Source organism: Bombus bifarius, unplaced genomic scaffold, assembly GCF_011952205.1.
Source record: "Bombus bifarius isolate JDL3187 unplaced genomic scaffold, Bbif_JDL3187 scf7180000008495_frag, whole genome shotgun sequence".
NCBI lineage: Eukaryota > Metazoa > Arthropoda > Insecta > Hymenoptera > Apidae > Bombus > Bombus bifarius.
In genome coordinates this window covers 26,349-33,376 of record NW_022884685.1, presented here as the reverse complement: position 1 = coordinate 33,376, position 7,028 = coordinate 26,349, and the positions used below count along the sequence as shown (strand labels likewise).

The 7,028-nt window shown below is 34.3% G+C and overlaps 1 non-coding gene across 1 annotated transcript; it reads left to right on the top strand.

The window, feature by feature from the left end:
• The first annotated feature begins 6,487 nt into the window (after window positions 1-6,487).
• On the top strand, window positions 6,488-6,594 carry LOC117213140. The gene has a single exon (XR_004488588.1). It is a non-coding gene; the product is annotated as a U6atac minor spliceosomal RNA (small nuclear RNA).
• Window positions 6,595-7,028: the final 434 nt, after the last annotated feature.

Below are 7,028 nucleotides of genomic sequence, written 5' to 3'. Positions count from 1 at the left end.
GGGGCATGCCATGCGTTAGGTGAGATTATTCTCAATCAAAAATGAATTTTTGATCAATATCCAAATGTGTTATGATGTATATCAATTGTATAAATAACAAAAAAGGATTAATATATCCTTTCAAACTTTGCACGCTGCACTAAAATACAGAACACATTTACTCGCAATATATTTTAATACAGTTTCATTCGCTTGAAAAGATACAAAAGATTTTGATTGCAATATACTTGCGTCTGCAGTTTGCTATTGCCATCTTGCCCTCGGTGTACGGCCTGGTCTCTGATGTGGATTAATGTTACACGCTCGTCGGCCCTGACACAACGATTCCCTTTTCAGCAGCTTTTTCGTTTCTATTATAGTACCGCGGAGAGATTAGCGACATATAGACAATGTCGACGACAAAGGGCAAATGCCGACAAGCCGAAAGGGTCGGAAACTTCAATAGGCCTAACGGCCATCAATATATTTCGGCACCGCAGCCGTTGATGTTCGGTTAGCCACCGGAGTGTCAAGAGACAAGAGTCGTTCATCGACAGTTGTCACATCACACTACTGCATTAAGTTCACGTTAAATAATCATCCTTCATATTATTGTAGTATCTAGTTGTTTTAATTATTATACGTTTGTTGCAATTAGATCATGTTTAATAACCATTTTTTCCTCTTTAATTGGCATCTATTTAATTCATTTATCATTAATAAACTAATCATAATTATTTACAATACTACATTATAATAAATAAATAATCATCGATTTTCTGTTTAATCCATTGTAATAAATCCATCTATCAATAAATTATTACATAGGATGGAAACCATTGGAAATCCTAATTACTAACATTTCTGAATAAAGAAATTCTATAATATTCGGTTGCCAACCCAATACATTCATCCACACGTTTGCTCTCTCTATTCCGAGATAAAACCTCGACAATATGAAAAGCCAAATTAACGAAGATAATACAGAGAGCAGAGAATATTAACCAGAAGCAGAAGAGTTTCAAGAAAACATGAAACGCGGACCCAAACTAGGATGGCTGAATAAAGTCACACGAGAAAAGCATGACAGGTTGCTAATGGCAAGAGAAATGCGCTTAAGAGAAGAAGACGTTTCGAAAGATTAGAAAAGCGAAATGAGTAAACGAATGTTATTACTACCAAACAACTATGTGGCAGCGATAGAATCAGAGATCGTGTCTCAACACGATGAGACAGCCCACGATATGGAGATTAGTGCAGTACGAAAAAGAGATAGAAACGATAGAAAGCAAATGGATGTACAGTCAGAAACATTCGCAGGAAGGAAATATAAAGTACAAAGCACGATTACTCGCAGTAAGAAATAACTAGAAATCGGAATAAGTTACGGGGAATCATTCGCTCCTGTCAAACGATTGGACACAGCAAGGGCTATGCTGGCTCTAACAGCGATTAATCGAATGAAAATCAAGCAATCCAACGTCAAATCGTCATACTTATACAGAAATACAAAGGACAGAGTACATATGGAACAACCACTAGGATTTATAACCGACGGTAACAAAGTATCCGAGCTAGAAAAACGCACATATGGATTGCCTTAATCTGGATATCGTTGGATATTATATAACACACTTTGAAGGAGAATCGTGTGCATATAAATTAAGGGACAGAAGCAACCGATCGTTGGAATATACGTAGCTGACTTTTTATAGCAACAAATGATAAGATAGTTGAAGAACTCGCATCAAAATTGAGATAGCACTTTGAGTTAACCGAATCGGAAGAAAATAATTCCTTAAATATAAAAGTTATAAAAAATAAGGATGTGATATAATTATCGGAAACATCATACAAAGAACAAATTTTAAGGAAGTACCGCCTAGAAAGTTGCGATCCAGTAAAATAGCCAATAAGAAAATTTAAATGCATTTAAAACAAGATTTACATGCATATAAGGTTCGCCGAAGCCGGTGTGACGTAAAGTGAAAAAAGAAATGGAAGATGAAAATAAAAAAAGAGAGAATTTATTTGCTAACATCTTGTTTACACTAATGACAGTTTACTTCCGAACTCCAGCCGTGATTTTCAAAGACTGGAGCTCTTACAACTCGGCCGCATCCCTACACAAGTGGTTATCTTACGAAGTAGGGAGGACCCCCGGGTGTTGGGTCTGGGCCCTGACCCCCTGCTGCCCCGTGCACTCCCTTGCTGTCTGGTAGGTGTCCGTCATTAGCTCATCGGTTTTGAAGTGTACGGGTCCTGACACCGGATAAGACCGAATACCAACAGTTACTGAGACCACTGATCTACTGCATTGGCAACTAAATGATTGCTGATTTTGTCAATACCACCTAATGACAAAATCTGCAATGACTTAATTGCCAACCCAATGTATAGCTATCGGAACGAGACCTGATATTTCTTCACGGTAAGTAAACTGTCACAATATAATCGTAACTCAAAAGCAGTACATTTGACCGCTGTGAAAAAGGAATGTAGATACCTGAATCAGTAGACGCCAGTTGGATGGAAAAAAAATTAAATTTGTAGAAAGAAAGAGTGAAAAAAGATTAGACAAGATCAAGCCGTGCTTTATTCGCTTTACAATTGAATATGTCTGCAGAACAGCAAGGAATATTTTAGTAATAGCATTTTACAATTAATTTGAAGATATCTAATACGAAAATTGAAATGTACCATAACGTAATAGTAAAATGATTAAGAAATATGATAAATACAGATATGTATGTATGAGTAACATTTTGTATGTAAATTAATTTTTAAGAAATGGACAGGTGCTATATTTTAACCTTTCAGTTTCGACAAAAAAGATAATTCCTTTAACAAATTTTATACAAATTCAAATCAGAAAATAAGATATAAACGTATACAACTTTCTATTATCTTTCGAAATCATTTTAAAAACAATTACAAATAACATATGACTTGTATGAATGAAAATAGTTACATCAGAATCATTATCCACGCTAAACCCTTATTTATTTAGTATCAGTTCAAATTTTTCTCATAGAAAAGGAATGTCACGTGAAAGTATTTAATGCAGAGTTTAATTAAAAGTTTCCATGCTATTGACCATTCATTTGCGTACACGTTCGAACGTCCCTTGTGATAGGCTCTTCTTATTATTTTATTTATATCGTTCTTAACAATATGAGTAAAACTAACGTAGAAAAAATTAGTTATTGGTATACTACTTGTAGCAGACTGCAGAACTAAAAAGAAGGCAGAAAATAGTGTGAAATTAAAAATTTTGGCGGGTTTAAAAAAATGTGTTTTTTAAAAGGAAGAAATAGACTTTAAGGTGCTATAACAATTATTTAAATAAACTTCTTGACGAACTTTTTTAGTTCATCGAGAAGAAAAATATATGTAGGAATGTTTATTATAAATTAACAGAGAAGACATGATAAACACAATATTGTAACACTCTCACAGAATTGAATATAATATCGCACTTCATGAATTCGCTTAACACTATTTCTACGTCACAGCAACGATGAACTTCCCTCGACCACGATTAATTCAACTCTGACAGCATTACCACGCTCATTTTTCCCTTAACAAATCTTGGTAACGCTCACAACACTCCATGACAGCATTAACATATCTTAACAACGTTTAAAACAATCAGCCACGTCTTTCGCTAACGTCACACCATCCCACATATATATAAAATAATTTAATCCTCTTTTGGTTTTTCGTTTCAGTCAAGAATTACGAGATGAATCTTTCACGCCGATTGAAAACTGCAGCCTATGAAGTAGGCTTAGAAATCTATTATAATTTTTCTTTTTACTTAAAAAAAATTTTTTGTATTCGTTAAATATATAGAAAACCATACCTCTAAATTCAATAACTTCGTTTCTTTCTTTCCCTTTTAACAAATATCACAAAAAGATGCTATTTTAGAACATTCTAATTCAGGACATCCCCTTAAGGAGGTTACTAAGAAAGGGATAAGACTTAGCATATTTATTATCATATTTAACGCAGTTCTTCGCCTTAAATATTATTCAAAGCTTTAGAAATTATCACTCATTACTCTTATTCTTAAATCAAGGAAGCCAATCCATCGAGCAAATTCAAATTGATCAGTCGCTCTTCCGTCAAATTTATCCAAACTCTTTCAGAATATGCCAATCGGACGACTTCATTCCTTTTTCGAGGATTCGAAAATAACGTCAGATTATCAATTCGGTTTTCGGAAGCGACATTCAACAGAACAATATCATCGGATAGCACACAAAATCAGCCAAGACCTAGAGAAGAAAAAATTGTGCCCTGCAGCAGTGTTTCTGGGTATTAAAAAAAATATATACTTATACCTACTTCTCTGTATCATAGTTGTACTTAGTCAATAGGTTTTTCACAATAAATATTTAGGAAATGCTACTAACTTTTTTATTACATATATTTTGTCTCTCTATATTTCTTTATTATTATTATCTCTATTTATTTTACTATAATTTTAGTTGGTAATTGAATTAAAAACAATTTCATATTCGATATCGCTGCTATAATTTAAGAAGTATTGTTATTTGGTCTTAGATATCGAATGAAATAAATTTCTTAATTATTACTTCCACATAATTATCGATTACTGCTGCAGAACATTTTAACTGTACACTATGTTCATAATTCTAAACTTTTCGTATTTTGCCTTTAGCGTTCCTATAATATTTATGAATCAAGCGTCCTATTACTGTAATGAAATTATTGATATAACAATAAACAAACGTACTAATAACGACAGTACCTTCAGTTATGACTTAGTTATTTCAATCCGACGTGATCAACGAGATGTCCATAACAAATTTCAATGTTACTCACCTGAAACGACAAATACAATAATTAAGTTATTAATGTGACATATTGGAAAGGAGGGAATTACGAATTTTTACATATAAATTAAAATTCATTTTGTTCTGTTAGAACATACATCATTTATACGTAATTCAATAAATAAATACAAAGCAAAAAATGTTGTGGCTCTATTATTTCCTTATAAAACGAAAGAAACTTTTCGGACAATGTAATATTTATAATCCACTGTATTAATATTTATGTCATATAAACACATGGAGAGAGACTATTAACAGGTACATGGTTTGCGAAGACACGTTTAAATTTAGTTAAAATATATCGCATTAGATGATATTCTTTAATGAAAAATTTACCGCAACAAAAACTACCGATGGCAGAAATTTAAATATTTCCAAAGGTAGTTGTGCTTTGAATTAACTTCTGTCGTATAGTAAATATGAATTAATGAATTTAAAACAAATTGTCACATTATCTTTTTGAATGCAATATTGTTTTACTGTAGATAATAATAAATTATATCTTATAGTTACTGATCGATCGTTCGCGGGGAGACGCGATCGCGAGGAAGCGCGCCAATGGGAGTCGTAAATTCTTGTTAGAATTAGACAATCGACGTCACGAAATGATCGATTCTCTATTTCGTTTAGGCCAATAGAGGTAGTTGAATTGATTATAACACTGAGAATAACATGTTACAACGTACACTTTATTGCAGCAACTTTATCAACATAGAAAGTTATGCCAGGTGCGTATAGATATAAGTTAAACAGATGACTGATCTAAAGATGGAAAATCAGTCAAGAAGATGTTGACTTATCTAAGGATGACAACTAACGAAGATATGTTGACTGATCTGAGGACGATGAACCAGTGAAGTTCGGTGACGATGCTGTGACAACAGCCACACCCAAATCCACGTCATTCCACGCTACCTGACAGTGAACCGTTAGACTCTGACCTTACCTTTGCACATGGCCCAAAACTAAATTTTCCTCATTACGTCGGCACTCAGGATCCTCTCCTTGCCTCTCAACACTCTTACTACAAGAAATATAATAGCAGCAAAAATATATTAAGAGCTTTATAATAGATTTAATAATAATGATTTAATTAAGGGAATTATTTACCTTTACCCCTTATATTTTGAGAGGGCTATGAAAAAAGTACATCTCCCTCAAGAGGCTAATTAGAACACTTCCTATGATATACATTGCCACATTAAGAATCAAATACTTTCCAATCAGCTAGAAGCTCGGCGGGGCAGGCGCTACGCTCGTTAAAGCCCTGCACTGAAGACGGTGCGTCGCGAGTTCGAATCCGCGGCATACAGAGGAGCAGCCGAACACTTCCCAGAGAATGGAAGTTTCTTATTTAAAGTAACATACAGCATTTATTAAAGGAACACTACACATGCAAGCGGCCAGCCCCTCCCTTGCGTGTGGTGTTGATGGATACACTTTCTGGGAGTACTTGGTTAAACGTGCTTGGTGTTAAGCACACAGCGCCTCGACGATCAACTCGCACAACACTAGTCCACTGTCGTCCCGCCCGTGGAGGTTTTAGCCGGTAAGAATCCGGCACTACCTTCTGCCCACCTACACTTAGGGTAGTAAGGTGTCTATGAAGATTTCCTCCACGTAAAAAAAAAAAAAAATTTTTTTTGTAGTATGAAAGGAGAGACGTTTAACACTCCCGTATACAAGAGTGGAACATACATATAAATGGTAAGGCACTGTCGCCTTTCGGCGGCACTTACCAGATCTTTTTGGGAGGACCGCGGAGGGCTTCCGCTATCCTTCCGGATAACACAGGTACCAATAATTTTTTCTCACTGGCGAATAATCTTTACCAAAATTTTTTGTGACAAATGATCTTTACATCCTTTTGAGCATTGGATTTCGAACGATATATTAGACGCGAATCTAGATGTTTGATCCATTGACATCATGTAATCAAAAACGAAATACATAAAAAAATTTTATATGCAACTGACAAAATTTACACTACTAATTATCAAATTCCAAACTTGAACAATATAATCATAGTCAAAACTTGGATACATACTGATGGATAAAAAGTGGCGCCTACCGACATTCTGGATCAAATTCAGTAAACATATTTCTTTGAATTTTTTCGAAAGTTTCTATTTGTAAATTGGTTAGTTAATTATTTTGTTTTATTTTATTTATATTATCACATAT